Genomic DNA, 23,560 nt, shown 5'->3' with positions numbered 1-23,560 from the left:
TGGTGTCCTCCCCAACATTTAAGGCTGGTATTTTAGACCGACCAATAACCCAAACACTTTAATAGCAATTATAAAAAAAATTTATGTTGTGTTATTATCCATTCACAGTTTCTTTTCCTTTTTTCTTAAACCTGGGATTGCACTCAGGTATACTCTAACCACTGTGATATATCCCCAAGCCTCTTTATTTTTTATTTTGAGATAGGGTTTCTCTTGCCTCAAATTTGTTATCCTCCTGCCTCAGTCTTCTAAATAGCTGAGATTACAGGTGTGCACCACCATGCCCAGCCTCAGTTTCCTAAGAATGCATAATTACATTGTCTTTTAACTTAAAATATATGTTCAATGTATAACAATTGCAAAAAAAAAATCAAAGGGGTGATGTTCTTTATTACAAAATGATTTAAAGTCACCAAAGTAAAAGCAATGAAAAAACTGCCACAAAAGAAAATCATTAAGTATAGAAAAATTTCCCCCTTTTAGCGTAAGTTTAATCTCCACATATTCACATAAAATTCTAAATCATAAATGTGAAGATTACTCAGCTCTAGAAACATGCTGGTATTTTATCATGCCTAATAACTGAAGATATTCTTAAGGTGAAAAAGGAGTTTGTACACTTTAAGAAATGACTGTCATGAAACTGAGCACTCCCTTGGGTGCAACAAACTTTAAATAATTTGTGAATCAATTAACTGGCGACTCTCTTCATAACACAGATTTCACACTCCCAGGTCACTGCATTATCAGCCTGATACGAATCATAACATTTTGGAGAAAAGTTCATAATTGAAATCATTAATTAATTTAACAGGACTTTTAGTTATGCATTACATTAAACAGCTGTAAAGGAGCAGAGATTAATTAGTTGTTTCTCTGACAATTTTCACTGCTGCTATTACTTGGTGGAAAACTTTTTGACTTGGAAAGCCCACCATGCTCTCTATAATCTGGTAGTGACCTTTCCAAGCATTTCAAGTTGAAGGAATGATAATTTCACTAAAAGGAGGTATGGAGCTTCTGAAGTGTTTCTCTGGGAGAAAACAAAATGATAACTAACAAATATTACAAAACCTGACTTTCTCCTTATGTACAAATGAAACCTGCATCTGGAATAAAATTTTAAAGTATACATCATAAGTACCTCATAGAAACAAAGAAAAAAAATTTACAGCCAGTTGACACTTTCCTGAAGCTATGGAGTTGATATACATTTATATATTTTGCATATTCATATATTTTCTCTTAAAAAAAGAAATAGAAATAAAAATTGCTAATCATAAGTATTTATTTCCTAATCCAGTGCCTTTAATTCTTAGAATTCAGAACATTTTGACTATCTGCAAGTTATCTAACAAATTAATTCAGTAGCAAAGTTCAACATCAACTCAAAAAGGAGTCCTTTAAGGAAAAATAATTCGCAACTTTTGCAGGACATCATTCCAAGTCCTTTTATATCGTATCATACTCTGCACAACTTCATGTTAATAGTTTAACATCTCATCTGCTCTAGTAGAGCCACTAAACAGCATATATCATGGAGAATTAATAACACAGGTAATTCCCAAGAAAAATACACATCTTAAGCAAAATAATTAGTTGAAATTAAACACTTTCCAGGTTCATATCAGACAAATAGTCAACTGCACCACCGAAATCTCAATTATATTTTTTCAGCCTAATCTTTTCCTGGGTTCCCTCTGTCCCACATATTTAACTTTTTACATTCATATTAAACTTCTTACAATTCCCAAAACAGACCACACCCACTTAATGTCTAGATGTTTTTAAAATACTTGACTTAGACTATTCTATCTCCATATCCCCTCCAGGTATATCTCTACTACTCCTATAAGAATCAACTCAAGGGTTAACCTACTAAGTGAAGGCTTCTCCCAATTCTCCCTGGTAAATTTCAAATTTCTATGTTTTTTACATCATTCATATCTGATTCTAAAAGTAATATGCTATTGTAGTTTCTCTCTTTACCTGTCTCTCCATTAGAGATTTAAGCAACTTAAGCCTGACTTTAGTGTGCTTTTAACTTTTAAATCTCAAACATACCTATCTGGAATGTAATAAGCCCTCAATAGTTGTCTGTTGATTGAAAAAAAGAATAAATATTTATTTCCACACTTTATCTCAATTGTATTTATTTAGAATCTGCTATAAATCAACCACAATGCTGGCTGTTTAACAAAATCTCTACAAAAGTTTTCAGCTAAAAATAATGGTGGGTGTGGTGGCACGCACCTGTAGTTGCAGCAGCTTGGGAGGATGGAGGATTACTTGAGCCCAGAAAGTTAGAGTGCAACCAGGGAAACTTAGTGAGAACCCATCTTTTAAAAACAAAACAAAACAAAAAATACAGTTCCTGAACACTGGCCTTATCTATTTTTTTCTAATTAAGTAGTGAAATTAGAGTAGCATAGCAAAAAGAAACCATGAAAAATATGTTACTTTAGGATATTTTTACCCAAAGTCCCTTTACCATCAAAACCTCTATTTCCCAGGAAATCAAATTAAATGAGCATGCTAATAATAATCTGTTCTACCAAGATTCCCTTAACTACTAGGGCAGAAGAGTAAACCATTCTCTTTTCTGAGATAGCAAGTTATAAAATTACATTAATTACAGTATTATTTGTCTCTTTAGATGCATTATTTCCAAAAATTCACTCTGGAGGTAAGGCAAGTGGTAACTGTTCTTGTCCTACTGTTCACATTTTCTCACATATTATCTTTGCATTTAATGTTTCTCACTTCATCCCACTACAATGACAATGTAAGTCTGCAACTTCCTAAAGCACTGCCCTTTACCTAAGAATCTGTGACAGTTTTGCTCCTTTAATAGGATTGTTTCCTGACTCTATATAGTTTATCTAAGTGCAATCATTACTTCATGGAGTTCTTATAGGAATTAAACAAGGACATGCATAGGTACTTAAAATAAATGTTAGCTCCCTTCCCTTCATCTCATCCTGAAAATACATACAAATCAGAAAACGTGTTCTAAAACAGGTTGTTACTATAAAATTATTCTGATATTGTGTGCACAATTGGTTTCTGCTCTGCAGATATTTGAATAAACTATATAATAAGGGTTAAAAAGTGAAGTATGTATCTTTCTTGAAACACTGAAATTAAGAGTGATGGAGAGTGGGAATGAAGTTTGCCTAAATAGATTATAGATTGCTGTAAGTGTGCTCACTTTCTCTCAGTCAATTCCAACTTGCAACCAAGAAGGTTGACCCTGGTTAGAGCTGAAGCCAGAAGTCAGATTAGAAGAAAGTAAGTTAACATCCACATAGTAATCATACTTAAAATTTTTGCTGTATTTGCCCAATTAATTTATTAAGTCACACTAATAGCTACTAGAATTTAAAGTGAAATATGGAAGTAATACCTTGATAATATTAAATAATCAGAAGACCCAGAAGAATCCTGAATCAAGAATAGACTTCATATCTAAAAACAATTAAACACCAGGGTAATATTTGATTTATTACTTTAGACTCAATAAATCAGGAAAACTGTAACTTAGATGGTCTACCAACTCTGTATATCCTTGCCCAACTAATAATGACTACTGTTCCTCATCACCCATCTTAAATATACATTTGCTTGATTTCTTGTTTTGCAACTCATTCAGCCTACCAACATACTTCAGATTTGCCCAACGTGGTTTCAGTCATGTGTCTGTGGGTATTTTTACATCTTTATTTATAAATCAAATCTGCATACCCACAGAAGTATTGGGGAGTTTTATCATCTTATTTCAATCATGTACCTACTATTAATCATGTTCATACTACACTCTACTATCACTGAAAGTAACTCTTCTCATCTTCCTCTAGCCTTCAAACATGTTTTTAATAGTACACTTAATCCAATAACTATGTTCATCTTACTCAACCTTATCTGAGCACCCTTGAGGAGGCTGGTTTTAGAATTCTGACCTTGAATTCAATGAGGTTTAGATCCAGTACACCTGACTGCTTTCAATTATCTTCTGAGGTAGTATCACATAGTGATTACATATTAAACAAGTCCATCTCCTAGTATAAAAGTGTGCTTACAAAGCTTTATTTATAGTTCATATTACAGAAGTATCTAGATCAATACCAATTTTAGTGTGGAATCTGTTTTTTCTCTCTATTGGTCATATAATAACCTCAGATACAAATCTTAAAATACAATGTAGAAGACAACATTTCAACATTTTTCAGAAACAGGATAATATTTCTTTCTGAAACTGTGTGTTTGGGATAGGGGTAGAAAGAGAAAGATGCAATAAGGCAGAATCAATACTGTCTTTTCTAAATAATCCTTTTGAAAAGCAAACACAAGGTCCCTTTGCTCCTTAGAAGATTCAAGAATCATTCTACTAAGAGAACAATGACTGTAATGGAGATTATAAAGCTTGCATGTAAGACTCCAAAATGAAAGAAGAAAGAGAGATGACAAAGTTGGGGGAAAGTGGTAGAGAAGAGAAGAGGAAGAGAAAAGAAAGAGGAGAGTAGAAAAGAAGAGATAGAAAGGAAGGGAAAGAGACAGAGAAGAGAGACATAGAAAGTGTCCACTATTAAACCTAGGAATGGGCCAGGGTTTGGGAAAGGGAAAAAAAGAGGATATAAAAGCCAACTTCACCTATTATTTTCTTTTAAAAATATTTTCTCTTGAAGGAGAAGGATTGGAAAAGTGAGGTAAGTGAATTGCTTTCACAAATACTTATTCTTATTTGATTTAATTAGTTTCATGGCTCCCATAGCCCTACACCTTGGTTAAGAATTTGGTGGTCACATTTCTTCACAGTCAAAGTAATTCCAGACAATTTCTCCAATGTATTACACATATAAACAAGTTTTTCTTCAAAACCAGGCATGATGGTCATTTTTTCCTCTGTTTCTGTTCAACAAACATAGTTATTATGGAAAATTCCACTCTTCATTCATGTTTGAGTTCCTACGACTTGCTAATATATCCTGGCCTATAAAATAAGATGTAATTCCATGAGTATCTATTTCTTTTATTCATTAAAAGAAGACTTACAATATTTAACTATGTAAGATTTATATACGGTAGTTAAGTTTTTCTATCTAGGGTTCTTGAGATTTTCTTCTTCTGTTCATCCTTATTTCCTTTTTCTTTTTTCTTTACTGAGAGAAAATTATTTTATCAAGAAGTTTCAGTTTATATTATTATGCAAAAATCATCATTACAAGTCTGTTTTCCTTCACTTTGTGATATATACTCTTCAAAAAGCTCTTAATATATTTAAAGCCAAACTAAAGAAACAATTAGGATTGAGGAATAGGGCGTGATCACTGATTAAAATAATTCTGAATTTGAATTCTGGCTCTACCATTTAGTGATATACCACTCTGCACCTCAATTCTAAAAATGGGTAAATTAACAGTTTTTTCTATATATCTATCTAATTAGGCACCTAATACATGGTGCTCTTAAAAACTTATGAGCTAATGCTACAGTATAAAATTTATCTTCCTAATGATTTTATCAAAATATATTATGTAATGAATGTCCTGTGGAGGAGGCTTGCCTCTTAGAAAACACTGGTAGGTCAAAGAACATGAAGTTCAAGACTTTAAAAAAAGAAAATTGCTTACTTTATTTTTCAAACTATGGGTTAAACCAGTTATAAAAATCGATTTTCTGAATCGCTTGACATTTTCTATTTAAAAAGAAAAAATGGAAGAGAGAAGTGAAGAAAGAGGAAATAAGGAGAAGAAAGTAAAAATAAACTGCCCATTAACAATAAATGTTGTCAATGAAAACTTTTTCTTTCAGTTACATCACATTCTAGGTCAGCATATGAATTTATTTCTTATTCTGAGTCACAATCAAAAATGTTTGAAAGCCTTCTGACTTAATGGGAACTAGAACATATGAATCTATAAGTTTTCATGTTTCTTCTATAAGCTATATAGTTTCCTTTGGAATATACCTTCTTATTTGGAAGACTAAAAGAAGTAACCAACTATCAGAGTTTATCCAAAAGCAAGAGAGAAGAACTAGATGGGTTTTAAAGAACTTTCCTGGGTCTAGAATCAGGAAGCAAGTAATGATTTGAAATGTAGAGAAGTTAACACAATTAGAAGAATTTAGAATAACATTCTAAATTTATATTGAATAAATTCAGGTCCTTACAAATAAGACAAATTATCCTTCTCCTAAAAATCTAATGGATTTATAGAACTAAAGGACAGTGAAGTGCCAACCAGCAACTTAGCTCTGCTTGAATAGTTATCTTTCTCTCTTCTTTCCCCGTGTAGATAGAGTATGTGTATATGGGAGAATGGGGAGATTGAGATAATGTACAAGAGGAGGTTCATATAAGTAGGTGTGTTCACTTCAGTTTTATTTCAGCTGAACCAGTATTGTGGTCAGCTGTCAGCCAAAGAGAACAGGGACAGGAACAGAGCCAATCAAGCTGCGTTAAGTAACCCAGTCACTGCACAGAAATCTATACAGCTCTTGTTCCCTGGCAGTACAGCTGGCAACAGCACAGCAGTAATTTGAAGGGTTTTCTATAGGGTGCTTATATGTTTGATTTCACTGTTGGCTTCCTGCCACTGCAACCTATACACTGGATAGCTCTGTTTGTATGTAACCCAACTATGTGCTTAGATGATGAAAAATCAGAATTTTCACTTGGTAGGCATGAAGTCAGCTGAGTTTTCAGTTTGCCAAATGTTTCTACTTTTTTTCCAAATACTCCAAGTTAAGAAAAATACATGACTCGTATTGCCAAGCACTTTCTCCCTACACTTTGAGCCCATTTATTTCCTTGAGAAACTAAATTCTTTCTATTTTACCCATAACTCATTAAACTGTTCTCCTAAACTGACAACTTAAATTCTTTGTAATCTCTTAAATACCATTCCCCTCATTTTCCGGCACTATTCTCCTTTTTTCATATTTTCTCCCTTGGCAATAAAAAAATGCAATTTGCCAGATTCAAAGTAAAAGGAGTGAATATGATGCAGAATTGCTAAGGTTCAAATGATATTTTGCCAGTGACCAAATAACTTTTCTACCATCTACTTTCACTTTTAAATGGCTTTCTTTTGATACTCTTAAAGGGCATAATGTAGTTAAACAGTAATGAACTAATCTTCATCTGAGTTGTCCTATAATTAGGAATATTTCATTTTGAGTCAACTCCAGTTACTTCCTGTATGCATATTCCACTTCATTTCATATAAAACCTAACACATAATACATTTCAAAACTGTTCTGGCATTAGATATTTAAGTAATCTCACCAATGTTACTATTTAAAGTCCAAGAGCCAAAGTTGTGGGGTGGGAGAGTAAGTAGAATACATAGAATGGAAATATTTGGAATGTACTGTGAGGCAAGGTGAATGAACAGAAGTATTGGGTTTCTCCACCATTTGGCGCATCAGTGCATAGTTATAGAAAGCTTTCAAAATACATGCACCTCAAACTGAATGCCTATTATATGTAAACAGATATCTGGTCCATATCAGGACTACCAGGATCACCTATTCCCTCCTACTTCAACCATGATACCTAGTTTCTTTCCTTCCACAGTCAGCTACATCAGGAAACCCTCCTCACCTCTCAAATACCATATCAAAATGTTTTTCATTTCCACTGCTGTGCACTGTTAGAGTAGAAGTAGGAAAAGCCAAGTCCCTCTACCAAAAATGTAGAAGAATGTTATTAAAGTTAGTTTTCAAAATGAGACTGCAAAACCACTTAACACAGTAATTAGCTACTATAGTACTATAAATAGTATTTTGAGAAAAATAGATTTTAAGAGTTTCTCAAGGTACCAAATCACCATCTACAACAGTTTCTATGAGATGACCACTCCAAACAACACACTTTCAAAACTTTACCTATAAAGTTGGAAACTGCCTGAAAATATACTCCCAGAGGAAACTTTTTGTGATATAAAGAAATACTAAAACAAAACATAAATGAAAAAGAGAAGTACAATTGAAAAAAGTAGCAAGAATTCAATATAAAAGTTATAAATTACTTCATTTTTTTAATACATGAAGTCTGGGATTTTCAATAGTACTTGGAAGGATTCATAAACAAATTATTATTAGTGGCTATAGCATATTACCACTACTAATGATGACGAGAAAAAAACATAGGCCTGTGTTATGCGTTATAGATAATGTGAAATATAAACAGTTTCTAAAACTATTATCTTTTTTTTCTAAATATAAGTAATTTAATTAATTAAGATGCTGCCTTCAAAAAATACACAGATCGGAGCTGCTGTTGTGGCTCAGTGGTAGAGCGCTTGCCTAGTATGTGTGAGGCACTGGGTTCAATTCTCAGCACCACATATAAATAAATGAATAAAATAAAGGTCCATCAACAACTAAAATAAAAAAAATACACAGATTAATGTTTCTAAGCTGAGAGGACTAGGAAAGTTAATACAACTATAAGTCAATCCATTCTCATGAAAATTCCATAGAAATCACTAATGCACATTTAACCATCCATATCACCCAATGCCTTGCTTTCCTATATGAGCAAGGTCACGTGAAATTTAAAAAAAAAAAAAAAAATCTGTGTATCTATCATCAGAATTTCTCATAAAGCCACTAAATGCATTGTATTGATATGATGTTTACATATTCATCTAACAAGAGCCAATTTTAAGTGATTAGGAAAAATCAGATTGTTATAAAAGAACACTGTTTACAGACAAGCTAGGATCCAAAGTGAAAATGGGTGGGTATAAATTTTGAAGGACTTTTCAGTAAAAATTAAAATAGAAACTCCTGTTTAAGTAAATGGTGGGGGGAGATATTAGTCTATCTCCTGAGGTAACATAAAGCATAAGTGATTATATGATGGTTATTTCATTTTTAATAAAAACAAAGGATTGAGACTTATAAAATCAGAGTGATGCCTTTTAACTGACTGGACCATGACATTCTAATTCATCTGATCAGGTAGAACTCCCACAACAACTGAAAACTCTGGAAGTCCACTCAGGACTTCCAAAATTCTTTCCCCAGAGTACATGAGTTAGTTAGCAGACACTGCATTGTACATGCTACTCGTTCTCTTTTTTAATGTTTTTATTAGTGACTTACTCATTTTTTAACAAGCCCCTCTGCCATCAGTAATCCATTTCTTAACTATCATGCTATCCTTCAACCATAGAAGTTATGCATTAAAATAAGAGCACTGCTAATCCCCTTTGTCAGTGCAGCAGAAAACAGAAGACCCATTCATTCAGTTTCACCAACTGAAACAATTCATCTACCTATGTATTTTTCATTCTGATCAATTGAATAATCATGGTTAAGAGATATATCCTTGTTTATAATTAGGCAAAGGTGTCAGTGTGAGAGTGTCCTGGGTAAAGTTGTGTCATTATAGATGTATATCTCTACAATGAGCACATGTTCAAACACCTGAGAGTATAAGTGCTGTCTGTAATTGAGTTTGCCATTTTCCCCTTGACAAATATCGCACAGACAAAAAGTTACAACTAACAAAAGCTACATATGTTTCTGGCATTTTATAAAATAAATCATTGTTTTGATGTGGAGGAATCTAATAGGGCTACAGGACAGACCTCTCCTGTATTAGTTAGGGTGCAGTGAAGTCCACTATGGTCTTTCTTTGAACCTATAACAGCGAGTTAGAAAATAAACCTATTTAGCCAGGTACACACTTGTAAGCCCAGCTACTCCAGGGCCTGAGGCAGGAGGATCACAAGTTTGAGGCCAGACTCCAAAACTTAGCAAGACCATGTTTCAAAATAAAAAGTGAAAATCATAAAAAGGGTTGGGATGTAGCTCAGTGGTAGAGTGCCCCTGGGTTCAATCCCTGGAATCACAAAAATAAACACATAAACAAACCTATTTGGAAAAATTATCTTGGGTTTTCCAGGGAAATGAGAGTCAAAGAAGAATGAGGTTTCATACTTCAGATAGAGCACTAATTTCCAGAATATATAAAGAACTCAAAAAACTCTAAACCAAGAATACAAATAACCCAATCAACAAATGGGCTAAGGAAATGAACAGACACTTCACAGAAGATCTACAAGCAATCAACAGATATATGAAAAAATGTTCAACATCTCTAGAAATAAGAGAAATGCAAATCAAAACTACCCTAAGATTCCATCTCACCCCAATTAGAATGGTGATTATCAAGAATACAAGCAACAATAGGTGTTGGAGAGGATGTGGGGGAAAAGGTACACTCATACATTGCTGGTGGGGTTGCAAATTAGTGCAGCCACTCTGGAAAGCAGTGTGGAGATTCCTTAGAAAACTTGGAATAGACCCACCATTTGACCCAGCTATCCCACTCCTCAGTTTATACCCAAAGGACTTAAAATCAGCATACTGCAGTGATGCAGCCAATTCACAATAGCTAGATTGTGAAACCAACCTAGATGCCCTTCAATTGATAAATGGATAAAGAAACTGTAGTGTATACACACACACACACACACACACACACACACACACACACACACACAATGGAATATTACTCAGCCATAAAGAATAATAAAATTATGACATTTGCAGGTAAATGGATGAAATTGGAGAATATCATGCTAAGTGAGATAAGCCAATCTCAAAAAACCAAAGGACGAATGATCTTGCTGATAAGTGGATGATGATACATAATGGGGGGTGGGAGGGAGGCAAGAATGGAGGAAGGAGGGACTGTATAGAGGGAAAAGAGGGGAGGAGGGGGGAAGGAAAACAGATGAATCAAACACCATTGCCCTATGTAATGTATGATTACACAAATGGTATGCCTCTACTTCATGTACAAACAGAAACAAGATGTACCCCATTTGTTTACAATAAATAATAATTTTTTCTAAAAAGGCACAAACTTAAAAAAAAAAAAAACAACAGCAAGCCTTATTTTAGAAGATATGTGCAAAGCCACTAAGATCATATAGGAATGAGAAGATTATTTTTATCAAGAACCTTAAGTTCAGATGAAATGTTCTTTTTCAAAGATGATACTGAATAATATTCCATTGTGTATATATACCAAAGTTTATCCATTCATCTGTTGAAGGGCATCTAGGTTGGTTCCACAATCTAGCTATTGTGAATTGAGTTGCTACAAACATTGATGTGACTGTGTTACTGTAGTATGCTAATTTTAAGTCCTTTGAGTATAAACTGAGGAGTGGAATAACTAGATCAAAAGGCAGGTCCATTCCAAGTTTTCTGAGGAATCTCCACACTGCTTTCCAGAGTGGCTGTACCAACTTGCAACTCTACCAACAATAGAAAAGTGTGCCTTTTTCCCCACATCCATGCCAACATCTATTATTGTTTGTGTTCTTGATAATAGCCATTCTACCTGGAATAAGATGAAATCTTAGAGTTGTTTTAATTTGGAATATTATTCAGCCAATAATAAGAATAATATTATGGCATTTGCAGATAAATGAATGGAATTGGAGAATATCATGCTAAACGAGATAAGCCAATTCCAAAAAACCAAAGGTCGAATGTTTTCCCTGATAAGTGGATGATGATAAATAATGGGGGTAGGGGTGGTGGGGTGAGAGAAGAATGGAGGAACTTTAGATTACGTAGAAGGAAATGAGAGGGGGGTATGAAAAATGGTGGAATGAGACAGACATCATTACCCTATGTACATGTATGATTACACGAATGGTATGAATCTACATTGTCCACAACTATAGAAATGAAAAGATGTACCCCATTTGTGTACAATGAATCAAAATAAAAATAACTTTTTATTTATTTTATTTATTAATTTATTTTATCTGTAAAAATAAAAAAAAATTTAAAAAAAGATGATACTGAAGAAGTCCTTTGTCTGAAGTTTCATCAGTGGTTCTAAGAAAATGTACAAAGTGCTTTAAGTGAAATAAGGGTAAATGGCATTTCACTGCTATGTGTTGCTATGGCCTGTATGACCTGAACCACACAAATGAGATTTCCTGGGATTTTGTTCTACCTTAGGAAGGAAAATAAGAAGAAAAAATTTTACATAGTCATGAGGCATAGGTAAGAAATGGACATATAAATAACTGTTAGCTCTGTGTAAAGGATCCCTGAAGAAAGGGAAGAAGCCCAGGAGATGTGCACATCAAATAAAAATGGAGAATACAGCTATATTTCAGCTCAAACCAATATTCCCTTTTCAGGAATCATTCCCTCTGGCTCAATGCTGACAATCCATAGACAGCATATGAGTGAGACGAGTTCATGAGTAAGATGAACAGGGAAGTTCCACGGCAGGTAAATAGATTTGTTTCCACTGAGATAATTATTCTTACGTGTGTCATTGCTTTCATGGCATACACAGGACAGGTGATGACATCCTATAAAATGCAATTTCAGTCCCATACTCCTGACATTGAAATATATAACTCATTCAGACCTCATGAAATTTTTTTTTTTGCTTTGAAGCTATGAGTGGGCTTTTGCTATTATTATTATTATTATTTGCCTTTTCTAAAAATGCCATCATCAACTATGCAATCATCTTAAGAGATTAAGAGATATTCATTAGAACATCATTTAAGACTTCCTACCCTATATAAGATGTATATTAATATGTAAGACCAAAAAATGTAGCTATTATACTTGGATTTTTTTTAATGTAAACATATGTATCATACGAACCTGTGTAGTACCTGTATCCTCAAATCAATGCCCTTTCCCAAAACTCACAGTCTTTCATTTCTAACCTAGGCAGGAAACAAGGAATTACAAGCCTTTGTACCAACAAATAATTTTTCCAACTATAATTCATTAGTACCTTATTCCAAAAGCATATGAATACTTACAAGATGGTTAATCCTCATTAAAAACTAAGATTACATGACATAATTACATGTAAATAAGAAAAGTGAATTAAACTCTTACCCTTTCCTATGTCGGGCACTAGTTTGGAATCATATATACAATTAGAGTTATATTGCTAAGCTAAAAATATTGGTAAAGATCTAAAAATGACAAACAGTGCCTTTTAAATTAATGTCTTATTAGTTGAGTGAAGTACACTGACAAAGAATAATTTATGCTTATTCAAACTGCACTCGACATCTTCAGGTGTTTCCAAATGAGCTCACAGAAGAGTGATTAAATGCATCTGATAACAAGCCACACATTGCTGAAATTACTTACCGCCTCATTTTATGATTAATTAAACATGTAGATTAAAGTTGCAAAAGAATTTAGATTAATGAGCAAGTTAAGTCTTGCTGATATAAGTGAATTGGGAATTGGATGCTCTGTGGAACTTTATAAACATGCATTTTATAATGAATAAGACAAGGCTACATGCAGAATCGTGGCCACCAGGGCCTTTTGACGATGCAGTCTTTTTTAACATGGTTTGACAGCTTTCAAATAACATTCTTCTATAGGCTTTAAACTTTGTGCTTTGCTGTAAAACACAAGACTACATAACTCATGTACCAGGAGTACGATTATTTTCGAGTTCTCCAAGGTAATGACCCCCCGTAGCAGCAGCTGTTCAGAAAAAATTACAAGCTCAATTGTTATTTTAATCAGAGATAGTTTAGTAGTTAAAAGCAGTTATGCAACTTGTAAAATTATATGACATCTCATCAGTAGCTTCTCTTCAATACTCCTTCTAAAAGCAAAACCATCCCAAAAAAGACATAGCTTTCCAGAGGACTTATTAGCAAAGCAGGGTGCTCAGTCATTCATAAAATATTCAATGCCATTTATTAGTGTGGTTTCTGTGCTAGGAAAGGTAATGTTTAAATTTATGACAACTCTTATGAGCTCCAAGAGAGTGTCAAAATATCTGCTGGGGTTTGCTGAGTATCCAATTTTTCTCTTTTAAGATCAGCTTTACCTAATCCAAGTAACTTAGACAGTGTCAAAAGCCAAGTTGGACTTTATGATTTTCCAGGGTAAGAGAAATTCAGGTTGTTCACAAAGACGTAGTGCATTCTCCTTTGCAAGGGACACGGAAGTGGAAGGAAATTGATCCAAAGTTACTAAACTAGCTGTGGTTTAAAATCAATTTCTTTTTTATTACTAAGCTTGTAGCACAATGCCATTTATTACAACCATAGCATAATGAAGATACTCCTATGAAATCTTTAGATGAATCAAATCAGCTTTTTAAAATATACTTCAAATTCTTTTCAACTTGTTTTCAGACATTCTGCATGATTTCTTGAGAAGAGTGAAATTTTTATAGTGTTAAAATATTCTTCTTTTCAATTCATATTCTTTTAGACTCTGAAGACTTAACCAAGAAAACTATGGAAATCAAAAGGAGTGGCTATATGACACAGGTGGCAAATTACCATCATTAACTCCATGTAAGTATCTTGTGGACATAACTTCTCATTTAATGATTTATGTTAATGCAAATATAATATTGTAATATCTCTAATTTTTGAAATTTGTTAAAAGTTAAAATCAGCTTTATAAGCAGCCCAAACAAAATAATCTACATTTTATTTCTTTATTTCCTTTCAGTTTTATTATCAAAGTATTTCACCAAGTAATATAAACCATATTTTAAAATTTCAACAATTATTCAATATTTATAAGCCCTTCCCCTTGTCGTTCAACCTGAACATAATAGTAAAGATTTTTAGGCAGAAATAGGAAGTTAGATACTTTGAGGACCAAGTAAATACTTTCTCTTTATATGAAAGTTTAAATTCCTCATTTCTACCCCATGATAGAGGAAATATGACAATAAAGTGGTCATATCAGTGTAAAAAGTTTGGGTTAAATAATGCTGTTAAATAATTCCTTGGCAATCATAAAACGTTTTTTGTATATGCCAGAATGACATAGATTATTTAAACAGATCAGCAAGCGACCAAATATTAAAAGCAGTATCTTTCCACTCCAGCTATTGCCACATTATTTCTAATCCCCACAAACTTTGAAGTGTATACTGTGTTTAGTAATAATTTAATAGAAATTATATCATTTCTTAACATTTTAATATAAGATACATTTATCTTTCCATGAAAGCAACTTTGGTAAAATAAGTTTTAATTCCTAAGTACTGAATATACTTAGCTATTATATGTATCTATTATTATTAGCATGTTTTAATTTTTCTGATAAATGCTTACTATAGTTTACTGCCACAGAGTACATAAATCTGCTGGTTTAAGAGTTAGATATTTGCCTGACCAAAATAGGTATTTTACCTGCAATTTTTAATAAATGGGCAATTTAAAATACCCCAAATTTACCATAATGTGATATAAAAAAAACCTTCAGTATTATTTTCATTAAGTCAAGATGGCAATTTATTGTGATACCTATTTTCTCTTTCCCGAAAATTGTCTTGTGAGCTTTGAACCTTGTATTTCTATGAGGAGGCTAATATTTTTCTGTATCTTAATCTATAGGTTGATAAAAGTATTGAAATGCTTACCAAAGATAAAAATAAGATGATTTAACTCATTTTCACATTAGATTGGACCAAGGTTTCTCCAGGTGAACTACAAATGCATTAATACCCACAGTACTGACAAATGCTGAATTATTAACATTGTCAGCTCCTCAGTTTCAGTTCATGCCCTACAGAGGAGTTTTAGGAGATTCATCAAAACTAGGTCTGGTAGCATGTTTACGAGCATCCTTTAAGGTACGTCTTGAACTAAAAATAAGATGACTCTTAACCAGTCATCTTAATCTGCCATCAAGGCCAGACTAAGGTTCATAAATGCAAAGTACCTATCTACAGTGAAGGAAGCAGATAAAGCCAGGATTTGCCAACTCAGTGCATAACAGTTGAGATACTAGGCAGATGACTGAAAGTGATTCCTCATTTGGCAGGATCAGCAGCATTATGTGCAATACCTATGGTTTGTATATGTCTATGCAAGGATTCAAGAACCAAAAATGGTGATGAAAAGTAACTCCAAAAGTATTATGATTTATCACTTGTTTCTATTGACTGTAAATTTTTTAATTATTTTAACCAAATACAGAATTAGCTAACTGAAGGAATCCTCGATCTTTCCTATAGTGAAGAAATAAAATATTACTCTGTTTTCTAGATTCTTTTAATGCTACACTCAACTTTAAAGTTCCCATGAATTAAAAAGTAGTTCTGTGGATAAGTGTACATTAAAGGTGGTCTATGATATGGGGACTGAAAAGTATGATTATTTGTGGAAATCAAAGGCTCTAAACATTACTTGTGTCTCATACTAGATCATTTAAATGATAAAAAAATGAAAACTAATTTTATTCACAGGATAAATATGCTAAATGAAAATGGTTTCAATACTGGGAAAATGATACTCATATTTTCTTTCATTCAATAATAGGTCCCCTACAAATGAATCACTCTGAATAATATTGAATTGTGGTAGTAAAATTATTTAATGTGTGTATAAAGTTGAATCAATAATCCCAATAGTTTTTTAAAAATAATTTAGGGCTGGGGATATATATAGCTCAGTTGGTAGAGTGTTTGCCTCACAAGCACAAGGCCCTGGGTTCAATCCCCAGCACCACAAAAATAATAAATAAATAAAAATAATAATAATAATTTATATCTAGAACATGTGAGAAACTTAGGTGTACAAGTTGCCTAAGTCTCACTATTAGACCACAAACAATGCAATGCAACCCTAATTTGCCATGGAAATAGAAAATAAACAGGAACATCAGTTACACTTGTTAAGGTTTAGATATGAGTTATCCCCCGAAAAACACGTGTGAGATAATGCAAGAATTTTCAGAGATGAAATGATAAGTTTATGAGAAGTATAACCCTATCCATGAATTAATCCACTGATATGAATTAACTAGGTGATAACTACAAGCAGACAGGGTGTGACTAGAGGAAGAGGTTACTGGGCATGTGCCTTTGGGGTTTATATTTTGGCCTTAGTGAGTGGGGAACACTTGCCACCTTCCTGGCTGGCATGTCCTTAGCTGCTTTCCTTTGCCACATTCATCAGCCATGATATTCTACCTCACCTTGGGCCCAGAGCTATTGATTTAGACATCTGTTGCTGAGACCTCTGAAACCATGAACCAAAATAAAATTTCCCTCCTCTAAGTTGGTCTAATCAGGTCTTTTGGTCACAAGAATGGAAAGCTGACTAAAGCACACCCAATATATATTATATCTGGGCTCTTTAGAAAGTAATGAGAGATCACAAAGTCCTTCTTGAAGCATTTTCCTTTCCTCATCAGAAAGTAAAGAATTTCTAAAATCAAAACACTTAGAGTTATTGGGCCCACTACTTACCAGATAGAGAAAAAATGTTCTACACGCATCATATAATCTTCTAAAAACCACGTTCATTTTACAGATGAGGCAATTGAGACTCAGATAGGCTAAGTAGTTGGTCAAGAGTCACACCAAGGGGCTGAGATAACAGTGCCTAATTTCATGGTCCATTTGTTCTTCCTGAAGTAGTATACTTACTTAAGGCCTATAAAAAGGTTGTGTTTGTGCTCTCCTCTGCTACCTAAAATTCCTTTCTGCTTCTTAATTTGTCCCCACCTCTTTCTTCTGAGGTCTACATACTCCAAAAACTATTCTCTTTGCCCTTTGTTTAAAATCCCCTGTTACAACAGTTGAAGTAATAACTAATTCACACAATATGTATTTACATAATGTTACCATTTATATTACAGCATTGTGATATACATATCACAAAATTGTCTCCCTGACACACTACAACATATCTCTCCCATCTTCTATTTTATATCCCTCTGTACTCTCTTTCACAGGATTATTATTATTATCCTCAGCATTACCACTATTATATATTATCCACCTCTATCAACCACTTTTGTTCTCATGCTGCTCTCTTATTCACCCAAATCTTACCTCCTTCTCTGCTTTTATTTTGTTCAAATGTTATCATGCTCTGAAACCACCTACCTTTCCTTCTTTATGAACATTTCTACTCTTGACAATTTCATAAAAGGTTTAGTACACTCTTGGTTGCTAATTTATACAATGAATATCAAAGTACTTACTATATGCTAGAAACTAGGGATAGATAAATGAGATAGATCTTATTTGCCTAAAAATTTGCAGCCAGCCACAAGAGACATATAAGTACACCAAAATTTATAACAAATTTATAAATGTCATAATAAAAGTATATATAAAAAAGTGATATGGGGTTGTAGCTAGAGCTCAGTGATGGAGCATTTGCATGAGGCCTTGGGTTTAATCCCCAGTGAAAGAAAGAAAGAAGGGCAAAAAGAAAGAAAGGAAGGAAGGAAGGAAGGAAGGGAGGGAGGGAGGGAGGGAGGGAGGGAGGGAGGGAGGGAGGGAGAGAGAGAGAAAGAAAGAAAGAAAAAGAAAGAAAGAAAGAAAGAAAGAAAGAAAGAAAGAAAGAAAGAAAGAAAGAAAGAAAGAAAGAAAGAAAGAGAGAGAGAGAGAAAGAAAGAAAGAAAAGAAGGAAGGGGGAAAAATTGATATGGGCACAAGGAAGAAAGAATAGAAAGTCATTTGGGAGGCAGTTTAAGAAGGCTTCATAGAAGAGGTGGTATATAAAATAGAGCTTCATGGATTAACAGGATACAGAGAGAGAAATGGACATAATACTTATGTTTTGAGATTTTTAAAAATTATTTTCTATTATGAGTTACTCTTAATTATAATGTAAGTATATAAAATTATATATATTAAAATTATATGAAAAAATATATGTCATGTACATATATATATTATTTTCCTTACATATGTGAAGACTACTGCTTGTGACCAAGATGGGCTAATAGAAACAAGATTTACACTGAATGCTTGACCAACTAAAAAACTGGACCAAAAAAATGGAAACAACGGTTTTCAGACACTGGACATCAGGCCACAAAGAATGGTGATTCCTGAGAAAGAAAAAACAGAAGAGGTCATCTCTACAGTTGTCCCAGATTACTGCACAGAGAAAGAAATTGCTGTCTGAAGTGCACACAGGAGGAACATAATGGTCTCAGGGAGTTAAGAAATGGAGTTGGGAGTCAAGGGAGGCGAAGGTGTCTATAGTCACAGAGCTAAATAACAGAGGAAAAAGACCTGCACATAAAGTTCCAGAGTTCTGCAGAGAGTCCTTCAAAAAATTTAGTTAATTACCAAAAGTACATGTGTGCGAGAAAATTGATGTTACTAGGTCATGGAATGATACACTTAAAAGAAGTCAAAGTAACAACCTCCAGAACTCATCCAAGTCAAGGATGTTATGGTTTGGATGTGAGGTGTCCCCCAAAAGTTCAAGTGTGAGATAATGCAAGAAGGTTCAGAGGAGAAATGATTGGGTTGCAAGAGACTTAACCCAATCAGTGAATTAATTCCCTGGTAGGGGTTAACTGAGTGGTAACTGAAGTGGTAGGGTGTGGCTGGAGGAGGTGGGACTTGGGAGCGTGGCTTTGAGGTTTTTATCTGGCAAGTGAAGACCTCTCTCTCTGCTTTCTGATTATCATGTAAGCTGCTTCCTTCCATGCACTCTTCCACCATGATGTCTTGCCTTACCTCAAGCCTCAAGGAATGGAGCCAGCCTTCTATGAACTAAGACCTCTGAAACTGTGAGCCCTCAAATAAACTTTTCTTCCTTGAAATTGTTCTGGTCAGATCTTTTAGTCACAGCAGAAAAAAAAAAAAAAAAAAAAAAAAAAAAACTACTAAAACACAGGAATATGTCATTTCCCATCATCAAAAATTTAAAACTTGGAGTGGATATGTTGCTCAGTGGTAGAGCACTTACCTAGCATATGTGAAGTCCAAAGGCCTCAGAAAGAAAAAATGTCAAAGAAAAAATGTCAAACTTCATAATACAGAAGGATTGGACAGAGTACTCAGAATGATACTGACTCAGTACTGAAGAGAATCAATCCTGCATCGACTGGCTATATACCAGTTCTAACTAACAGAACTTAAAAGCAAGAATTAAAACCTCACACTATGTCTAGCTTAACTGCATACCAGAAAAAGTTCAAAAATATTTATAGGAATACTGAGCACTCAATAGGGAAAAATTCACAATTTTAGGCATCTAATAAAAAATTACTGGCTATATAAAAAAACAAGAAAATATATCCACAATGAAGATAAAACTCGATTGAAACTGATCCAGAAATGACACAGATGATAGAACTAGAGATGGATAGTAAAACAGTTAATATGTTTGTACTCCATGTGTTCATGGAATTAAAAGAAAGACTGAACATACTAAGCAGAGAAATGGAACATATAAAAAAGACACAAATTGAACTTATAGCTATAAAAATATATTTGAGATGAAAAATACACTGAGTAGAATTAAAAGCAGATTAGACACTGCTGGACAAGATAAGCAAATTGAAGACATAGCAATAGAAACAATCCAAAATGAAACAGAGTTGGGGGGGGGAATGAAAAAATAAACAGAAAATCAGTATATTACAGGACAACTTCAAACTGCCTAATATGCATGTGTAACTGGAGTCTCCAAAGGATATGAATAAAAATATTTTTTGAAAAAATAATAACTAAAAATTTTCCACTTGTGATGAAAATCACAAACCCATATATCCAAGCATCTTGAAGAATCCCAAGCTCAAAACAGATTAAGAAAACTACATTAAGGCACATAAAAACCAAATTGCTTAAAACCACTAATAAACAGAAAATCTTAAAATCAGCCAAAGGAAAATGACATATTACATACAGAGGAACATATATAAGTATTATAGCAGACTGCTTTTTAAAAGCAAAGCAAGGCAAAGATAGTGAACTATTATCTTTAAAGTGCAGAATGGAAAAAAATCCATCTAAAATCTATACCAGTGAAATAAAGATTTTTTTTCAAAAATACAAAAGCTGAAGAAAACTTCACCAGTTCAATAGCAAACATGTCCTAGAAGAAACACTGAAGGAGTTCCTCAGGCAGAAGACAATTCTATCAAATGAAAATATGAATCTACACAAAGAAATTAAGTAAACTGGAAATGGTCGCTATATGGGTAAATATAAAGCAATGTGGATTTTTCTCCTTTTTTCTTTCTTTCATTGTATATGTGTTTCTTATTTTTTTAATTTCTTTAAAAAGTTACTGACTAAATGGCAAGGATCAAGAATGCAAAAGCAATAAATGCTGGTGAAGTTGTGGGGAGTACATTACTGGTGGGACTGCAGACTAGTATAACCACTCTGGGAAGCAGTATGGAGATTCCTCAAAAAAAAACTAGGGAAAGAACCACCATATGACCCTGCTATCCCACACCTGGGTACTTTTCCAAAAAACCTAAAATTGGCATACTACAGCAACGCAGTCACATCAATCTTTATAGCAGCACAATTCACAATAACTAAATTATGGAATCAACCCAGATGCCCATCAATGATGAATGGATTAAGAAACTGTGGTATATATATATATATATATATATATATATATATATATATATATATATATATATATAAAATGGGGTTCTAGTCAGCCATTAAAAAGAATGAAATTATGGCATCAGACAGTAAATGGATAGAAATGAAGAATATCGTGCTACTCAGAAAACTCAAAGGTCAAATGTTTCCTCTCATGCAGAAGCTAAAGTAAAATAAAGAAAAGAGGGAGGGAATGATAAGATTATGTAAAGAACCAATCAAATACACATTATCAGAGCAGAGGAGTCTAGTAGAGTAGAAGAAGAAGGGGAGAGGGAGGGAAGATAGGAGGGCAAAGGGAAAGGGAAAAGTGGGGATCATAAACTGAAATCAATTTCCATACATGTATGAGTTTATCGGGATGAATCCAACTACTATGCATAACCGTAAAGCTCTAATAATAATAAAAAAATAAAAAATAAATAAAATCAAACACAAAGTCTGGAAAAAACTTACTGACTATTCAAAACAATAAGATCATCAATTTTGAGGTTTATAATATATGTAGAAATAAATGTATGACAACAAGAACACAAAGGGCTAAGGCAAAGAAATGGAGGTATACTATTATGAGATTTTTAAACAACACATAAAGTAGAACAATACTATTGGGTGTATGACTATGGTTAAATTGAATAGGTTTGCTGTAAGTCCTAAAGTAACCATTAAAATGCAGTAAAACAAAAAGTATAATCAATAAACTAACAAAGGATTTAAAGTAGAATCATAAAAAATTCTCAAGAAGTTCAAAAGAAGACAAGAGAAAGGAAAAGACAACAATGAATAGGTGGTAGACAAGAAAGAAGAACATATATAAATTCAACCACATTGATAATCACATTAAATATAAGCAATCTAAACATCCAAATTAAAATGTGGAGATCATCAGACTGGATTTAAAAAGTAATAGTTACAGCCAGTCTATAAGAGTTTCATTTTAAAAACAAAGACACAATACCTTAAAAAGTGAAAAAGAAGTGTTACCATAGTAACACTAAAAAACAAAGATACAATGGCTATCAAAGCAGATTTCAGAACAAAGAATATTACTAAGAATAAAGAAATTATTTTATAATGAAAAAGAAATCAATTTATTAGGAGTATATAATAATTTTAAACAAGTAACCACTTAGTAGAATTTCAAAATTCAAGAAGGAAAAACTGAAAAAATTCAAGGAGAATAACAGACTTTTTGAAATCATGGCAAATGATAGAACAAGTAGACAGAAAATCTCTAAGGACATAGAAGGTCTGAATAATACTATTAACCAACTTTACCAGAACATGCTATCCAACAACAGAATATTCACTCTTCCCTAGGGCACATGAACATTTTCTTAGGCATTTCTGAGCCATATAGTGCAAGCCTCAATGTATTAAAAATATTCAAATCATATAAAATATATTGTCTGATAACAGTGAAATTATATTAGGAATTAATAAAAGATAGCTAAATGGAAAATATCTGTAACCTTAGGAAACAAAATAACATACTTAAAGGAAACCATGAATCAAAGTAGAAATCAAAATGGAAATTAGAAAGCATTTTGAACTAATTGAAAATGTATACCCAATAAGTCAAAACTTGTGGAATGCAGCTAAAGCAGTACTTAGACATGAATTTATAGCACTGACACCACTGTTGAAAAATCAATGATCTCAATTTTCACCTTAACAAACTATAAATAAAAAAAGCAAATTAAACTCAAAGCAGAGAAAAGAAAATAATGAAGATCAAAACCCAAGTTAGTAAGATAGAGAACAAAAAGCAATATTAAATTTTGATAGATATATTTACAGTTTCATAAGTTAGAGAAATGATATAGCTAATAGCTTACAAATGTTAAAAGGATAGTAAGTAGATATTGTAATTCCATGCCAATAGATTCAACAACATAGATGAAGTCACTGAAAGTGAAACAAATAATCTAAATAGACATGTCTAGTAAAGAAACTGAATTTATAGTTTAAAATCTTCCCACAAAGAAAACCCAAAGCCCAAGATGGCTACATTGGTAAAGTCTTTAAAGCATTTTTTAAAAATAATTTCTATTATACACAAATTCTTTCAGAAAATTGAAAAGAAAATACTTCCCAGCCTGGGGTTGTAGCTCAGTGGTAGAGTGCTTGCCTACCACGTGTGAGCATTTGGGTTTGATCTGCAGCACCTCA

General features: G+C 33.2%; 1 protein-coding gene across 40 annotated transcripts in view; it reads right to left on the bottom strand.

Moving 5' to 3' along the window:
* The window catches only part of SOX6 (SRY-box transcription factor 6), a 551,842-nt gene that overhangs the window by 422,529 nt on the left and 105,753 nt on the right, over nucleotides 1-23,560 (bottom strand). For 3 of the 40 annotated variants that reach the window (XM_079103710.1, XM_079103708.1, XM_079103709.1), the window contains one exon: nucleotides 2,254-2,339. The exons of the other annotated variants lie outside the window; for them this stretch is intronic. The gene's annotated coding sequence lies outside the window, so the exon portion shown is untranslated. The remainder of the gene's footprint in view (nucleotides 1-2,253; nucleotides 2,340-23,560) is intronic. 40 annotated transcript variants of the gene reach the window in all.

This window comes from Sciurus vulgaris (genome assembly GCF_902686455.1).
Source record: "Sciurus vulgaris genome assembly, chromosome: 11".
NCBI lineage: Eukaryota > Metazoa > Chordata > Mammalia > Rodentia > Sciuridae > Sciurus > Sciurus vulgaris.
Note: the sequence above shows the minus strand (reverse complement) of the source record. Positions and strands in the feature narration are given on the sequence as shown.